The sequence below is a fragment of the Acanthochromis polyacanthus genome, unplaced genomic scaffold (genome assembly GCF_021347895.1).
Source record: "Acanthochromis polyacanthus isolate Apoly-LR-REF ecotype Palm Island unplaced genomic scaffold, KAUST_Apoly_ChrSc contig3, whole genome shotgun sequence".
In the NCBI taxonomy this organism is placed as follows: Eukaryota; Metazoa; Chordata; class Actinopteri; family Pomacentridae; genus Acanthochromis; species Acanthochromis polyacanthus.
Window position 1 is genome coordinate 16,398 of NW_026131317.1, and position 13,645 is coordinate 30,042.

General features: G+C 53.8%; 18 non-coding genes and 1 pseudogene across 18 annotated transcripts; all 19 read left to right on the plus strand.

The window, feature by feature from the left end:
* The first annotated feature begins 322 nt into the window (after positions 1 to 322).
* On the plus strand, positions 323 to 437 carry LOC127532867 (U5 spliceosomal RNA). Its single transcript, XR_007940519.1, has one exon. It is a non-coding gene; the product is annotated as a U5 spliceosomal RNA (small nuclear RNA).
* Positions 438 to 618: 181 nt separating this feature from the next.
* LOC127532831 (U2 spliceosomal RNA) lies at positions 619 to 809 on the plus strand. Its single transcript, XR_007940484.1, has one exon. It is a non-coding gene; the product is annotated as a U2 spliceosomal RNA (small nuclear RNA).
* A 212-nt stretch (positions 810 to 1,021) lies between these two features.
* Positions 1,022 to 1,136, plus strand: LOC127532797 (U5 spliceosomal RNA). Its single transcript, XR_007940449.1, has one exon. It is a non-coding gene; the product is annotated as a U5 spliceosomal RNA (small nuclear RNA).
* A 181-nt stretch (positions 1,137 to 1,317) lies between these two features.
* LOC127532843 (U2 spliceosomal RNA) lies at positions 1,318 to 1,508 on the plus strand. Its single transcript, XR_007940496.1, has one exon. It is a non-coding gene; the product is annotated as a U2 spliceosomal RNA (small nuclear RNA).
* A 444-nt stretch (positions 1,509 to 1,952) lies between these two features.
* Positions 1,953 to 2,068, plus strand: LOC127532864 (U5 spliceosomal RNA). The gene has a single exon (XR_007940516.1). It is a non-coding gene; the product is annotated as a U5 spliceosomal RNA (small nuclear RNA).
* A 181-nt stretch (positions 2,069 to 2,249) lies between these two features.
* LOC127532850 (U2 spliceosomal RNA) lies at positions 2,250 to 2,439 on the plus strand. The gene has a single exon (XR_007940503.1). It is a non-coding gene; the product is annotated as a U2 spliceosomal RNA (small nuclear RNA).
* Positions 2,440 to 2,885: 446 nt separating this feature from the next.
* Positions 2,886 to 3,000, plus strand: LOC127532793 (U5 spliceosomal RNA). Its single transcript, XR_007940445.1, has one exon. It is a non-coding gene; the product is annotated as a U5 spliceosomal RNA (small nuclear RNA).
* Positions 3,001 to 3,181: 181 nt separating this feature from the next.
* On the plus strand, positions 3,182 to 3,372 carry LOC127532854 (U2 spliceosomal RNA). The gene has a single exon (XR_007940507.1). It is a non-coding gene; the product is annotated as a U2 spliceosomal RNA (small nuclear RNA).
* Positions 3,373 to 3,818: 446 nt separating this feature from the next.
* On the plus strand, positions 3,819 to 3,933 carry LOC127532868 (U5 spliceosomal RNA). Its single transcript, XR_007940520.1, has one exon. It is a non-coding gene; the product is annotated as a U5 spliceosomal RNA (small nuclear RNA).
* A 181-nt stretch (positions 3,934 to 4,114) lies between these two features.
* LOC127532865 (U2 spliceosomal RNA) lies at positions 4,115 to 4,305 on the plus strand. The gene has a single exon (XR_007940517.1). It is a non-coding gene; the product is annotated as a U2 spliceosomal RNA (small nuclear RNA).
* A 445-nt stretch (positions 4,306 to 4,750) lies between these two features.
* LOC127532869 (U5 spliceosomal RNA) lies at positions 4,751 to 4,865 on the plus strand. Its single transcript, XR_007940521.1, has one exon. It is a non-coding gene; the product is annotated as a U5 spliceosomal RNA (small nuclear RNA).
* Positions 4,866 to 5,046: 181 nt separating this feature from the next.
* Positions 5,047 to 5,237, plus strand: LOC127532788 (U2 spliceosomal RNA). Its single transcript, XR_007940439.1, has one exon. It is a non-coding gene; the product is annotated as a U2 spliceosomal RNA (small nuclear RNA).
* A 444-nt stretch (positions 5,238 to 5,681) lies between these two features.
* On the plus strand, positions 5,682 to 5,796 carry LOC127532870 (U5 spliceosomal RNA). The gene has a single exon (XR_007940522.1). It is a non-coding gene; the product is annotated as a U5 spliceosomal RNA (small nuclear RNA).
* Positions 5,797 to 5,977: 181 nt separating this feature from the next.
* Positions 5,978 to 6,168, plus strand: LOC127532799 (U2 spliceosomal RNA). The gene has a single exon (XR_007940452.1). It is a non-coding gene; the product is annotated as a U2 spliceosomal RNA (small nuclear RNA).
* Positions 6,169 to 6,379: 211 nt separating this feature from the next.
* Positions 6,380 to 6,495, plus strand: LOC127532792 (U5 spliceosomal RNA). Its single transcript, XR_007940443.1, has one exon. It is a non-coding gene; the product is annotated as a U5 spliceosomal RNA (small nuclear RNA).
* Positions 6,496 to 11,800: 5,305 nt separating this feature from the next.
* On the plus strand, positions 11,801 to 12,002 carry LOC127532863 (uncharacterized; annotated as a pseudogene).
* A 445-nt stretch (positions 12,003 to 12,447) lies between these two features.
* On the plus strand, positions 12,448 to 12,561 carry LOC127532823 (U5 spliceosomal RNA). The gene has a single exon (XR_007940476.1). It is a non-coding gene; the product is annotated as a U5 spliceosomal RNA (small nuclear RNA).
* A 185-nt stretch (positions 12,562 to 12,746) lies between these two features.
* Positions 12,747 to 12,937, plus strand: LOC127532836 (U2 spliceosomal RNA). Its single transcript, XR_007940488.1, has one exon. It is a non-coding gene; the product is annotated as a U2 spliceosomal RNA (small nuclear RNA).
* A 446-nt stretch (positions 12,938 to 13,383) lies between these two features.
* LOC127532805 (U5 spliceosomal RNA) lies at positions 13,384 to 13,497 on the plus strand. Its single transcript, XR_007940458.1, has one exon. It is a non-coding gene; the product is annotated as a U5 spliceosomal RNA (small nuclear RNA).
* Positions 13,498 to 13,645: the final 148 nt, after the last annotated feature.

Consider the following 13,645-nt stretch of genomic DNA (forward strand, 5'->3'; position numbering starts at 1 on the left):
CGTTTTCATGCTTATCCAAATCAGTTTGAAGAGAGAATGGTTTTAATCTGGCTGCGGACGGCAAAGGCCTTTATTCACTTTCCGAGGCCCGAGTCCCAACAACCAGGGGAACGGTCAGAACACGGCCGGCCGCAGTAGGATTGGTCATCCGTCCGACTGGCCGCAATACGACTGGACGGAGCCTTTGGCAACACGGGGAGGTGAGGTGCACTGGGCGTGGCCCGGCATCTGCTACCCGTGACCAATGCAAGCGAGTCTCACCATGAGTGTGGTGCCTGTGACAACCAGGCTTTTGGGCTGCTTCTTCTGCAGAAAGGCAGACTTACTCTGGTTTCTCTTCATAACGTACAAGTCTTTCGCCTTTTACTAAAGACTTCCGTGGAGAGTGACTCCAACGAGTTTATCCTATTTTTGGCAGGCTTTGCCGTCTGGCAGAGCCATATCTGTTTGTTGAAAGCAAAGGAGCTGTGCTTGACAGATTTTTGGGCGGTGCTGAGTGGAGCTTGTGTGTGAGGTCACCAGGCAGAAGCCACTAGCGCAGCCCGGTGAAAACAGTGCACCAGCACAAGTGAGAACTGCGCCAGGGGGCTGGGCCCGTTCAGCAAACGGTCATGGGTCATCGCTTCTCGGCCTTTTGGCTAAGATCAAGTGTAGTATCTGTTCTTATCAGTTTAATATCTGATATGTCCTCCATGTGAGGACTACATATTAAACGCATTTTTAGCACTGGGAGCTGAACGAGGGGCTTGCTCCTTTCACTCCACGCATCGACCCGGCATTGCAGTGCCGCCGGGAACGGTGCACCCTTCTCTGGCCTTGTGGAATGAAAAGACACAGACATAAAAGGACAACCACTGCAGCACACACTGTGAGGTCAGAGAATGAACCCAAAGCGGTCAAACAAAGCCAGCAGCGTGAGGTGCTTGTGTGGCGTTTTCATGCTTATCCAAATCAGTTTGAAGAGAGAATGGTTTTAATCTGGCTGCGGACGGCAAAGGCCTTCATTCACACTTTCCGGGACTTACTCTGGTTTCTCTTCATAACGTACAAGTCTTTCGCCTTTTACTAAAGACTTCCGTGGAGAGTGACTCCAACGAGTGTATTCTATTTTTGGCAGGCTTTGCCGTCTGGCAGAGCCATATCTGTTTGTTGAAAGCAAAGGAGCTGTGCTTGACAGATTTTTGGGCGGTGCTGAGTGGAGCTTGTGTGTGAGGTCACCAGGCAGAAGCCACTAGCGCAGCCCGGTGAAAACAGTGCACCAGCACAAGTGAGAACTGCGCCAGGGGGCTGGGCCCGTTCAGCAAACGGTCATGGGTCATCGCTTCTCGGCCTTTTGGCTAAGATCAAGTGTAGTATCTGTTCTTATCAGTTTAATATCTGATATGTCCTCCATGTGAGGACTACATATTAAACGCATTTTTAGCACTGGGAGCTGAACGAGGGGCTTGCTCCTTTCACTCCACGCATCGACCCGGCATTGCAGTGCCGCCGGGAACGGTGCACCCTTCTCTGGCCTTGTGGAATGAAAAGACACAGACATAAAAGGACAACCACTGCAGCACACACTGTGAGATCAGAGAATGAACCCAAAGCGGTCAAACAAAGCCAGCAGCGTGAGGTGCTTGTGTGGCGTTTTCATGCTTATCCAAATCAGTTTGAAGAGAGAATGGTTTTAATCTGGCTGCGGACGGCAAAGGCCTTTATTCACTTTCCGAGGCCCGAGTCCCAACAACCAGGGGAACGGTCAGAACACGGCCGGCCGCAGTAGGATTGGTCATCCGTCCGACTGGCCGCAATACGACTGGACGGAGCCTTTGGCAACACGGGGAGGTGAGGTGCACTGGGCGTGGCCCGGCATCTGCTACCCGTGACAAATGCAAGCGAGTCTCACCATGAGTGTGGTGCCTGTGACAACCAGGCTTTTGGGCTGCTTCTTCTGCAGAAAGGCAGACTTACTCTGGTTTCTCTTCATAACGTACAAGTCTTTCGCCTTTTACTAAAGACTTCCGTGGAGAGTGACTCCAACGAGTTTATTCCTATTTTTGGCAGGCTTTGCCGTCTGGCAGAGCCATATCTGTTTGTTGAAAGCAAAGGAGCTGTGCTTGACAGATTTTTGGGCGGTGCTGAGTGGAGCTTGTGTGTGAGGTCACCAGGCAGAAGCCACTAGCGCAGCCCGGTGAAAACAGTGCACCAGCACAAGTGAGAACTGCGCCAGGGGGCTGGGCCCGTTCAGCAAACGGTCATGGGTCATCGCTTCTCGGCCTTTTGGCTAAGATCAAGTGTAGTATCTGTTCTTATCAGTTTAATATCTGATATGTCCTCCATGTGAGGACTACATATTAAACGCATTTTTAGCACTGGGAGCTGAACGAGGGGCTTGCTCCTTTCACTCCACGCATCGACCCGGCATTGCAGTGCCGCCGGAACGGTGCACCCTTCTCTGGCCTTGTGGAATGAAAAGACACAGACATAAAAGGACAACCACTGCAGCACACACTGTGAGGTCAGAGAATGAACCCAAAGCGGTCAAACAAAGCCAGCAGCGTGAGGTGCTTGTGTGGCGTTTTCATGCTTATCCAAATCAGTTTGAAGAGAGAATGGTTTTAATCTGGCTGCGGACGGCAAAGGCCTTCATTCACACTTTCCGAGGCCCGAGTCCCAACAACCAGGGGAACGGTCAGAACACGGCCGGCCGCAGTAGGATTGGTCATCCGTCCGACTGGCCGCAATACGACTGGACGGAGCCTTTGGCAACACGGGGAGGTGAGGTGCACTGGGCGTGGCCCGGCATCTGCTACCCGTGACAAATGCAAGCGAGTCTCACCATGAGTGTGGTGCCTGTGACAACCAGGCTTTTGGGCTGCTTCTTCTGCAGAAAGGCAGACTTACTCTGGTTTCTCTTCATAACGTACAAGTCTTTCGCCTTTTACTAAAGACTTCCGTGGAGAGTGACTCCAACGAGTGTATCCTATTTTTGGCAGGCTTTGCCGTCTGGCAGAGCCATATCTGTTTGTTGAAAGCAAAGGAGCTGTGCTTGACAGATTTTTGGGCGGTGCTGAGTGGAGCTTGTGTGTGAGGTCACCAGGCAGAAGCCACTAGCGCAGCCCGGTGAAAACAGTGCACCAGCACAAGTGAGAACTGCGCCAGGGGGCTGGGCCCGTTCAGCAAACGGTCATGGGTCATCGCTTCTCGGCCTTTTGGCTAAGATCAAGTGTAGTATCTGTTCTTATCAGTTTAATATCTGATATGTCCTCCATGTGAGGACTACATATTAAACGCATTTTTAGCACTGGGAGCTGAACGAGGGGCTTGCTCCTTTCACTCCACGCATCGACCCGGCATTGCAGTGCCGCCGGGAACGGTGCACCCTTCTCTGGCCTTGTGGAATGAAAAGACACAGACATAAAAGGACAACCACTGCAGCACACACTGTGAGGTCAGAGAATGAACCCAAAGCGGTCAAACAAAGCCAGCAGCGTGAGGTGCTTGTGTGGCGTTTTCATGCTTATCCAAATCAGTTTGAAGAGAGAATGGTTTTAATCTGGCTGCGGACGGCAAAGGCCTTCATTCACACTTTCCGAGGCCCGAGTCCCAACAACCAGGGGAACGGTCAGAACACGGCCGGCCGCAGTAGGATTGGTCATCCGTCCGACTGGCCGCAATACGACTGGACGGAGCCTTTGGCAACACGGGGAGGTGAGGTGCACTGGGCGTGGCCCGGCATCTGCTACCCGTGACAAATGCAAGCGAGTCTCACCATGAGTGTGGTGCCTGTGACAACCAGGCTTTTGGGCTGCTTCTTCTGCAGAAAGGCAGACTTACTCTGGTTTCTCTTCATAACGTACAAGTCTTTCGCCTTTTACTAAAGACTTCCGTGGAGAGTGACTCCAACGAGTTTATCCTATTTTTGGCAGGCTTTGCCGTCTGGCAGAGCCATATCTGTTTGTTGAAAGCAAAGGAGCTGTGCTTGACAGATTTTTGGGCGGTGCTGAGTGGAGCTTGTGTGTGAGGTCACCAGGCAGAAGCCACTAGCGCAGCCCGGTGAAAACAGTGCACCAGCACAAGTGAGAACTGCGCCAGGGGGCTGGGCCCGTTCAGCAAACGGTCATGGGTCATCGCTTCTCGGCCTTTTGGCTAAGATCAAGTGTAGTATCTGTTCTTATCAGTTTAATATCTGATATGTCCTCCATGTGAGGACTACATATTAAACGCATTTTTAGCACTGGGAGCTGAACGAGGGGCTTGCTCCTTTCACTCCACGCATCGACCCGGCATTGCAGTGCCGCCGGGAACGGTGCACCCTTCTCTGGCTTGTGGAATGAAAAGACACAGACATAAAAGGACAACCACTGCAGCACACACTGTGAGGTCAGAGAATGAACCCAAAGCGGTCAAACAAAGCCAGCAGCGTGAGGTGCTTGTGTGGCGTTTTCATGCTTATCCAAATCAGTTTGAAGAGAGAATGGTTTTAATCTGGCTGCGGACGGCAAAGGCCTTCATTCACACTTTCCGAGGCCCGAGTCCCAACAACCAGGGGAACGGTCAGAACACGGCCGGCCGCAGTAGGATTGGTCATCCGTCCGACTGGCCGCAATACGACTGGACGGAGCCTTTGGCAACACGGGGAGGTGAGGTGCACTGGGCGTGGCCCGGCATCTGCTACCCGTGACAAATGCAAGCGAGTCTCACCATGAGTGTGGTGCCTGTGACAACCAGGCTTTTGGGCTGCTTCTTCTGCAGAAAGGCAGACTTACTCTGGTTTCTCTTCATAACGTACAAGTCTTTCGCCTTTTACTAAAGACTTCCGTGGAGAGTGACTCCAACGAGTTTATCCTATTTTTGGCAGGCTTTGCCGTCTGGCAGAGCCATATCTGTTTGTTGAAAGCAAAGGAGCTGTGCTTGACAGATTTTTGGGCGGTGCTGAGTGGAGCTTGTGTGTGAGGTCACCAGGCAGAAGCCACTAGCGCAGCCCGGTGAAAACAGTGCACCAGCACAAGTGAGAACTGCGCCAGGGGGCTGGGCCCGTTCAGCAAACGGTCATGGGTCATCGCTTCTCGGCCTTTTGGCTAAGATCAAGTGTAGTATCTGTTCTTATCAGTTTAATATCTGATATGTCCTCCATGTGAGGACTACATATTAAACGCATTTTTAGCACTGGGAGCTGAACGAGGGGCTTGCTCCTTTCACTCCACGCATCGACCCGGCATTGCAGTGCCGCCGGGAACGGTGCACCCTTCTCTGGCCTTGTGGAATGAAAAGACACAGACATAAAAGGACAACCACTGCAGCACACACTGTGAGGTCAGAGAATGAACCCAAAGCGGTCAAACAAAGCCAGCAGCGTGAGGTGCTTGTGTGGCGTTTTCATGCTTATCCAAATCAGTTTGAAGAGAGAATGGTTTTAATCTGGCTGCGGACGGCAAAGGCCTTTATTCACTTTCCGAGGCCCGAGTCCCAACAACCAGGGGAACGGTCAGAACACGGCCGGCCGCAGTAGGATTGGTCATCCGTCCGACTGGCCGCAATACGACTGGACGGAGCCTTTGGCAACACGGGGAGGTGAGGTGCACTGGGCGTGGCCCGGCATCTGCTACCCGTGACCAATGCAAGCGAGTCTCACCATGAGTGTGGTGCCTGTGACAACCAGGCTTTTGGGCTGCTTCTTCTGCAGAAAGGCAGACTTACTCTGGTTTCTCTTCATAACGTACAAGTCTTTCGCCTTTTACTAAAGACTTCCGTGGAGAGTGACTCCAACGAGTTTATCCTATTTTTGGCAGGCTTTGCCGTCTGGCAGAGCCATATCTGTTTGTTGAAAGCAAAGGAGCTGTGCTTGACAGATTTTTGGGCGGTGCTGAGTGGAGCTTGTGTGTGAGGTCACCAGGCAGAAGCCACTAGCGCAGCCCGGTGAAAACAGTGCACCAGCACAAGTGAGAACTGCGCCAGGGGGCTGGGCCCGTTCAGCAAACGGTCATGGGTCATCGCTTCTCGGCCTTTTGGCTAAGATCAAGTGTAGTATCTGTTCTTATCAGTTTAATATCTGATATGTCCTCCATGTGAGGACTACATATTAAACGCATTTTTAGCACTGGGAGCTGAACGAGGGGCTTGCTCCTTTCACTCCACGCATCGACCCGGCATTGCAGTGCCGCCGGGAACGGTGCACCCTTCTCTGGCCTTGTGGAATGAAAAGACACAGACATAAAAGGACAACCACTGCAGCACACACTGTGAGGTCAGAGAATGAACCCAAAGCGGTCAAACAAAGCCAGCAGCGTGAGGTGCTTGTGTGGCGTTTTCATGCTTATCCAAATCAGTTTGAAGAGAGAATGGTTTTAATCTGGCTGCGGACGGCAAAGGCCTTCATTCACACTTTCCGGGACTTCTCTGGTTTCTCTTCATAACGTACAAGTCTTTCGCCTTTTACTAAAGACTTCCGTGGAGAGTGACTCCAACGAGTTTATTCCTATTTTTGGCAGGCTTTGCCGTCTGGCAGAGCCATATCTGTTTGTTGAAAGCAAAGGAGCTGTGCTTGACAGATTTTTGGGCGGTGCTGAGTGGAGCTTGTGTGTGAGGTCACCAGGCAGAAGCCACTAGCGCAGCCCGGTGAAAACAGTGCACCAGCACAAGTGAGAACTGCGCCAGGGGGCTGGGCCCGTTCAGCAAACGGTCATGGGTCATCGCTTCTCGGCCTTTTGGCTAAGATCAAGTGTTTTGTCGGAGTCTTACACCAGCTGCTGAGGCGTTTTCTACACACCGTGAGGATGGCCGCAGGGGCCACACCGGAGCAGCAGATCCCTAGGGTCGGGCTGAGGTATACCCTTCGTTTCCAAGTGGCGTCGTCTGGTGAGGATGCTTCGTCCCGAGCATGGTTCTGCAGGAATGTCATCATGGATCATCTCCATCTGAAGGTGGACGAGGTGTTTTGCCTTCAGTGGAATCAGCAGGACAAGGCATTTGATGTCACACTGAGAGGAGAGGAGGTTTACCACCGAGCAGCGGAGCGATGCAGGAGCACGTCGTCGGCACGGCCTCTCACCTTGTACAAAGTCTGGAACTTGGACCGGCCGAATTTTAGGGTGATCACTGTACATATGTACAACCCCTTTGTCACTGACCTTCAGGTTTCATCGTTTCTGAGTCAGTACGGAGAGGTGGTGACGGCGGCACGGTATATTAAGGACCCTTTGGGATTTTGGACGGGAAGGCGGCAGTTTCAAGTGCTGTTGAAGGCTGACCTGGACGGGCCCAACGGACTCAAGCACCCGCCTGCTTTTTTTAGCCTGGGCGGGGACAGGGGTTATTTGTATTATGCACGGCAACCTGCTTTCTGCCGCCGCTGTCGGCAGTCGGGCCATGCGGAAACATCATGCGCCGGGGACCGTTGCCGTTTCTGTGGGCAAGGAGGGCACGAGGCGAAGGACTGCAGTGCACCGAAGGCGTGTCATGGTTGCGGAGGCTTGGGGCATCTGTACCGGGACTGCCCGACCCGTGCGAGGACCTTCGCTGAGGTTGCCAGAGGTGGGGGACCGGAGGGCGCCTCGAAGCTTGCCGGCGTTTCCAGGGAGGGAGGGAGTGCTGCAGGCTATGGGGATAATGTGGCTGTCCCTGTGGGAGATCACGGGGGAAGCCCACCGACCTCGGAGGGCCTCCGGGTGGTTTCCCCGGTGGCTACCCCTGCCCCAGTCCGCCCTGAGGTGAAACAAGGAGTGCGCAGAGGGTCACAGGCCTTTGATGCGGGGTCTCCTGCTGAACAGGGCCTGCAGAGCAAGAAATCACGGGGTGAGGAGACGGGTGAGACTGGTGGGTTGTCTGTGGAGGGTTGTGAGGGCGGAGGTCCCGATCGTGCATTGACCGATGCAGCAGGGGCTGAGGCGGGTCGATCGCAAGTGGGGGACAGTGTGGAGGGGGAGGGGGAAGGGTCGGCCGAGGGACAGTCTGGGCCTGGCGTGGAGGACCCGCTCACGCCGGGTTTTGAATTGGAACTGGAACTTACCCCGGACCTGCCGATGGTTCCTTCACCTTTAGGCAACGATGCATATGAGGGGCCCAACAGGCCGTCATCTTCACCGAATACTGTGCCCTTTTCCTGGGCAGAGCAGATGGACAGCTTAGACCTGTATGATGAGTAGGAGGGGCACTTTTTTGCGTGGATTTTTTCTTTTTCATGTTCAATACGGTTTCTTTTAATGTACTGTCGCTGAATGTGAGGGGCATGAGGGACCCTGTTAAACGGAGGGTCGTTTTTGATTATGTGGGCTCCCTACGTGCTGATTTTTGTTTTTTGCAGGAAGTCCACTTACGGGATGTCCGGGATAAGGGTGTTTTTACGCAAGAGTGGGGTAGGGGGCCTGCGGTCTGGAGTGTTGGGGGGTTCACTCTACTGGGGTTGGGATTCTGTTTGGAACTAGGGACATGACAGTGGACAATGTTGTGGTCATTTCTCAGGGGAGGGTTTTGGGGGCCGATGTGTCGTGGGGGTCAGTGAAGCTCAGGGTCATTGTGGTGTACGGGCCACAGACTCCTGTTGAGAGGCAGGAGGTTTTTGGACTGATTGGACCGCACCTCGCGACAAACAGACAGGTCATTGTTGGGGGTGATTTTAATGTTGAGTTGGGGAGTGGGGGATCGAGCATGGCTGGGGGGCGGCACATATCACGATTGTTTGAGGGATATGGTTTGGTGGATGGGGGCAAGGCAGTTCAGCCAACGGTGGTCGGGCCCACATGGTATAATTCATGTGGGGTAGCTAAGCGTCTGGACTATGTGTTTTTTTCGAGGTCTCTCAGTTTGTTGGCAGGCAAGGTGATCCCCGTCTGTTTCACTGATCACCATGGGCTCCTGTTCCGGGTAGGCTCGTCTCTGCCTCCTTTTGGGCCAGGTTACTGGCGCCTTAACGTCAGTGTATTGGAGGAGGCTACTTTTAGAGGCCAATTCTTGCAGTTTTTTAGGGGTCTTTTGGGTCTCAGACCTATGTGCTCTGGGGTTTCTGACTGGTGGGAATCAGCAAAGGAGCGCATTAGGCACTTTTGTTTGACGTACTGTAAGGCCAGGAAGGGGAGGGCGAGGAAGCGAGTGTCTCTTTTGCAGCGACGCCTCGAGGTGGAATATGCCAGGGGTAACAGCGGGGGTGGGGTGGACCTGCGGGTCTGTGACACCCTGAAGTCTCGGCTCAGGGTTTTTTATGAGCGAGGTGCTCGCGCATACCTGGTGCAGTCGCGGAGACGGCTGCATGAACAGTCAGAGGCGTGCTCTGCGGCTTTTTTCAGCTCGATTCGTGCAGATAGAGAGAGACAGGTTCTGACCGCAGTCAGGGATGCTCAGGGACGGCTCACTGCTGACGTGTGTGACATGGTGGGTGTTTCTACCGACTACTATCGGGATTTTTTTGGGGGGAGGGCGGTTGACGAGGACGGGGCTGAGGGGTTTCTGGGCCTGCTTACTCGGCGGGTGCCACCCGACATAGCACGTGCTATGGAGGCCCCGCTCTCGCTCACTGAACTCGGGGCTGTGCTCCGTCGGATGAGGAGAAAGGTCGTCCCCGGTATTGATGGGCTTCCGGTGGAATTTTACATGGTTTTCTGGGAGGTGCTAGGGCCGACAGTGTTGGAGGTTTTTAATGAGGTGCTGCATAGTGGTGTGATGGGGGAATCTTTGGCCACTGGGGTTGTCTCCCTCTTATACAAGAAGGGGGACCGGGCGGATCTGGGGAACTGGCGTCCACTGACTATGCTGTGTGTGGACTACAAGCTTTTGGCGAAAGTCCTTGCGGACAGACTTGGCACGGCGCTACCGCACGTGATCCATGTGGACCAGACGTGTGGGGTGAAGGGGCGCTCGGTGAGGTGGAACCTTCAGCTGGTCCGAGACGCAATTGCTTGGTCTGAGGACCGTCACTTGCCACTAATGGCTGTGGCCCTCGATCAGCAAAAGGCGTTTGACAGGGTTCACCGGGGCTTTTTGTTCAGGGGTTTGGAAAGGATGGGTTTCGGCCGCGTTTTTGTGGGGTGGTTGCGGACTTTGTACGCAAATGTGCGGAGCATGGTGACGGTGAATGGTCACCTGGGGAGGGTTTTTGGGGTGCACTCTGGGGTGCGGCAGGGGTGCCCGCTCTCTCCTTTGCTGTACGTTTTGTATATTGAACCTCTTGGAGAGGCCATCCGCGTGGATCAGGGGATCAGAGGGTTTTTGGTGCCAGGCAGTGGGGGCACACGGGTGAAGCTGTCCCAGTACGCGGACGACATGACGTTGCTGCTGGACAGTGATGGATGTCTGGTCAGGGCTTTGCGGGTCATACAGGATTTTGGGCGGGCTGCAGGGGCGAGCCTGAACCTTGCAAAGTCCTCGGTTAAGTTTTTTGGACGGTGGAAGGGGCGGACGGACGTACCGGGGGGCTTGGCGCACTGCCGTGGCCCGCTGAAGGTCTTGGGAGTTCATTTCGAGACAGCCAACAGTGCTGCCTCGAACTGGACTGACCGCCTTGCCAAGGTTCAGAGGAAGCTGTCATTGTGGAGGGGCAGATTCCTGACTTTTTTCGGGAAAGTGCTGGTGCTGAAGGTAGATGTGCTACCGTCCCTTTTGTACCTGGCGTATGTCTACCCCCTTCCAGTGTGCATGAGGAGGTCGCTGATGCGTATGGTCTTTGGTTTCATGTGGGGAGGGCGATACGAATACGTATCAAGGGCCCGCATGATGGTTGGGATAGACGGAGGGGGGAGGGATGTCCCTCATTTGCCACTGAAGCTGGACTGTATGTTCGTGTCCTTCTTGTGCGCTCAGCTGTCTGGCCCAGTATTGCACCCTTCGGGCTACTTTCTGCGGCTGTTTTTTGCCTACCAGGCAAGACAGCTCATGGTGTGGGACAACCTGGCACCACGGGTGGAGCAGCAGCCTTGGCATTACCGCCATGCTGCACGGTGGCTGAGAGCCCATCCGGAGGCGTCCGTAGGGGCAGTGAGGGTCGATCATAGGGCCCTGTACAACGAGGTCAGGGAAAGGGTGTCTGCACCACCGGTGATCGGGGTGCCGTCCAGCACTTGGAGAGAGATACAGCCGCGTGGCCTTGATAATGGGCTCAGGGACCTGAATTGGTTGTGCCTCCACAGGTGCTTGCCAGTGCGCAAGGTGATGCACAGGCACGGGCTGGCGGGATCTCCTGCCTGTCCAAGGGAGGGCTGTGGGGAGGAGGAGTCGGTTGCACATGTTATGTGGGACTGTCCCTTTGCGCAGGCGCTCTGGTCTTGGGTGGAGTTGAGGTTTGGGCGGGCAATGTCTTGGCCTGCCTTGTCATGGGAGCGCGTCGACAGAGGAGTGGGCACAGGAAGGGGGGTGTTCCTTGTCTTGCTGATTGTCAGCCTGGTCAAAAAGTACTTGTGGTGGGCGAGGCAGGAGCTTGTCCAGAAACACAGGACTGTCAGTAGGCAAGGGGTGATGGGGAGGTTGGTGGCGGAGCTTCGGGGGAGGGTTGACAGCGACATATTGAGGTGGGGGCAGCATGCAGCTCTGGAGAGGTGGAAAGGGGGTTTGGGGTTGGTGGGATGGGGGCTTGGTGTGTGTCACGGGGGGAGGTTTTGATTATTGCAAACGACTGTAATTGCTTTGGTTTTATTTTTGTGCCAATGGGATGGTTTGTTGGACGGTTGTTTCTTAGCAACAGTGTTTTTTTCCGGCTGGGGCAGTTTTTTTGTTGTAGGTGGTTTGTCTTCTGTGCAACGAGTGTCATGGTTTGTTCCTTGATGTGTTTGTGTATGTATTGTGTGCTTCTGTGATTCAGGCATTGTGTTTGTGTGAGTTCTGTTGATTGATTTCTTTAATAAAAAAAAAAAAAAAAAAAAAAAAAAAAAAAAATAAAAAATCTGTTCTCATCAGTTTAATATCTGATATGTTCTCCATGTGAGGACTACATATTAAACGCATTTTTAGCACTGGGAGCTGAACGAGGGCTTGCTCCTTTCACTCCACGCATCGACCCGGCATTGCAGTGCCGCCGGAACGGTGCACCCTTCTCTGGCCTTGTGGAATGAAAAGACACAGACATAAAAGGACAACCACTGCAGCACACACTGTGAGGTCAGAGAATGAACCCAAAGCGGTCAAACAAAGCCAGCAGCGTGAGGTGCTTGTGTGGCGTTTTCATGCTTATCCAAATCAGTTTGAAGAGAGAATGGTTTTAATCTGGCTGCGGACGGCAAAGGCCTTCATTCACACTTTCCGAGGCCCGAGTCCCAACAACCAGGGGAACGGTCAGAACACGGCCGGCCGCAGTAGGATTGGTCATCCGTCCGAGTGGCTGCAATACGACTGGACGGAGCCTTTGGCAACACGGGGAGGTGAGGTGCACTGGGCGTGGCCCGGCATCTGCTACCCGTGACAATGCAAGCGAGTCTCACCATGAGTGTGGTGCCTGTGACAACCAGGCTTTTGGGCTGCTTCTTCTGCAGAAAGGCAGACTTGCTTTGGTTTGTCTTCATAACGTACAAGTCTTTCGCCTTTTACTAAAGACTTCCGTGGAGAGTGACTCCACGAGTTTATCCTATTTTTGGCAGGCTTTGCCGTCTGGCAGAGCCGTATCTGTTTGTTGAAAGCAAAGGAGCTGTGCTTGGCTTGACAGATTTTTGGGCGGTGCTGAGTGGAGCTTGTGTGTGAGGTCACCAGGCAGAAGCCACTGCACAAGCCGGTGAAAACAGTGCACCAGCACAAGTGAGAACTGCGCCAGGGGGCTGGGCCCGTTCAGCAAACGGTCATGGGTCATCGCTTCTCGGCCTTTTGGCTAAGATCAAGTGTAGTATCTGTTCTTATCAGTTTAATATCTGATATGTCCTCCATGTGAGGACTACATATTAAACGCATTTTTAGCACTGGGAGCTGAACGAGGGGCTTGCTCCTTTGACTCCACACATCGACCCGGCATTGCAGTGCCGCCGGGAACGGTGCACCCTTCTCTGGCCTTGTGGAATGAAAAGACACAGACATAAAAGGACAACCACTGCAGCACACACTGTGAGGTCAGAGAATGAACCCAAAGCGGTCAAACAAAGCCAGCAGCGTGAGGTGCTTGTGTGGCGTTTTCATGCTTATCCAAATCAGTTTGAAGAGAGAATGGTTTTAATCTGGCTGCGGACTGCAAAGGCCTTCATTCACACTTTCCGAGGCCCGAGTCCCAACAACCAGGGGAACGGTCAGAACACGGCCGGCCGCAGTAGGATTGGTCATCCGTCCGACTGGCCGCAATACGACTGGACGGAGCCTTTGGCAACACGGGGAGGTGAGGTGCACTGGGCGTGGCCCGGCATCTGCTACCCGTGACAAATGCAAGCGAGTCTCACCATGAGTGTGGTGCCTGTGACAACCAGGCTTTTGGGCTGCTTCTTCTGCAGAAAGGCAGACTTGCTTGGTTTCTCTTCATAACGTACAAGTCTTTCGCCTTTTACTAAAGACTTCCGTGGAGAGTGACTCCAACGAGTTTATCCTATTTTTGGCAGGCTTTGCCGTCTGGCAGAGCCATATCTGTTTGTTGAAAGCAAAGGAGCTGTGCTTGACAGATTTTGGGCGGTGCTGAGTGGAGCTTGTGTGTGAAGGTCACCAGGCAGAAGCCACTCGCGCAGCCCGGTGAAAACAGTGCACCAGCACAAGTGAGAACTGCGCCAGG